Source organism: Gossypium hirsutum, chromosome A04, assembly GCF_007990345.1.
Source record: "Gossypium hirsutum isolate 1008001.06 chromosome A04, Gossypium_hirsutum_v2.1, whole genome shotgun sequence".
Taxonomy (NCBI): Eukaryota; Viridiplantae; Streptophyta; class Magnoliopsida; order Malvales; family Malvaceae; genus Gossypium; species Gossypium hirsutum.
In genome coordinates this window covers 53,375,186-53,377,042 of record NC_053427.1, presented here as the reverse complement: position 1 = coordinate 53,377,042, position 1,857 = coordinate 53,375,186, and the positions used below count along the sequence as shown (strand labels likewise).

At 38.2% G+C, this 1,857-nt stretch overlaps 1 non-coding gene across 1 annotated transcript; it reads left to right on the top strand.

Annotated features, from left to right (window-relative positions):
• The first annotated feature begins 383 nt into the window (after positions 1-383).
• On the top strand, positions 384-489 carry LOC121228626 (small nucleolar RNA R71). Its single transcript, XR_005926202.1, has one exon. It is a non-coding gene; the product is annotated as a small nucleolar RNA R71 (small nucleolar RNA).
• The last annotated feature ends 1,368 nt before the right edge of the window (positions 490-1,857 follow it).

Here is a 1,857-nt window from a genome sequence, read left to right as displayed (position 1 = left end):
TGAATTCTGGGTTTAATGGACATTCTTTGAACAAGTGCCCTTCCTAATAATAAACACAGACAACATTTTCAAATTGATTAGGTGGCTGAGCTGCAAAATTATTAAACCCATTAATAGTAAAATTTTTGAGCATTTAGGATATTGAAGATACCTGAGATGCGAATGAAGTGAGAGCGTCTACTTCATATACTCTAGTGACTCGTCTTCTTCACACTACTCGATTGGTTGGCCATTGGTAGTTATTGCTATCAATCCTTTTAATGATTTCATAAGACTCATTATAAGACTTAGAAAGGAGAGCAGCATTATCAGAAGTATCTACTACCTTTCTCGTGTGAGTATTGAGACCATTATAGAATGTTTCAAGTTGAATGCAATATGAGATTTCATGATGAGGGCATTTCTGTAATAATTCTTTGTACCTTTCCCATGCCTCATACAAGGACTCGTCATCCATTTTTTGGAAGGTAGTAATTTCATTCTGCAACTTAACATTCTTGCTAGGTGGGAAGTACTTCATAAGGAATCTTTATGTTAACTCTAGCCATGTGGTAATGGAATATAGTGGCAATGAATTCAACCAAGCTCGAACTCTGTCCCTTAACAAATATGGGAATAGTTTTAATCGTAATGCATCTTTGGGTACTCCAGCTAGCTTGAAAGAATCGCTCACCTCTATAAACAGTCCTAAGTTAATGTGAGGATCTTCGGTATGCATTCCAATGAATTAGCCCACTATTTGACATATTTGGAACATGACTAGCTTTAACTCAAATTGTTGTGCCTCGATTTTGGGTCTCCTAATACTTGGATTAGGATTATAAAGCACTAGCACGACATACTGTCTTAGAGCTCTATCCCTATCATAAGCAATAAGGATAGGATTTTGAGTAGGGTTTGCTCCGTTTCCTTGATTCTGGTTTTTGAAGTTCATCTCGTCGATCCTTCTCTGACTTGCTTGTCTTCTTCATTGTCAGATTCTAATTGAATTCCTTCCTTCTTTCACTATAAATTCTATCAAATTTCTCCACCATTCACATCACCTTAACCAACTTCCCCATACACCCTTCCCACTGTCGGCCTTAGCATCCAAACTCATAACCACCACCAGCAACACCGCCCAGTAGCTCCTATTCAGCCAATAATTGCAAATGCCCATTGTGTGCAATTGATGCACCTACCCAACAACCTTCGCACCAACTCCCGCTTACTTCTACTGCTACCTGCCCTACTTGGTGGTCCAGCTGAAGCACTTGCCGCTCACACCCCTACCTTGCACAACGTTGCTGCTTGCTACCCACGCACCTGCTTGTGCACCAGCCCTGATGCTTTCGCATGCACAGCCCCTGCTCGCACCTTGCTTGCACACCAACTCTGCGTGCTACTGCTATTCCTTTCTTTAAGCTGTGCACACCCTTGCATCAACAATGTGCTCCATTGTTTCGCACACCCCACACCTTTGTCACAAGCTGCTGCAACTTCAAGCCACAACTCAACCACCCTTTTCCATAACTTTACACCAAGCCACTAACCAATTACCCTCCAACAAACCCTAAATCAACATCTTTAGCTTCACATTCTTTTATTTATTTTGTTGAGTTCTTAATTTTTATACAAAGGTGGTAAGAAAAATTTTCTCCTAAATTTCAAATTTATTTAATTATTTAATTTTTCAATTCATTGAATTATTAATATTTTATACAAATTGAATTTTTGAGAAAAATTTGTTTCTATCTTATGTTCAGGTTAATCATGATTTTACTTAATCAAACAATTTACCAAGACCTATAACAACATAAACATGATTTTAATAACTTAAGTAGACGAAATGCAATCAACCTAACACGAATTAAATTT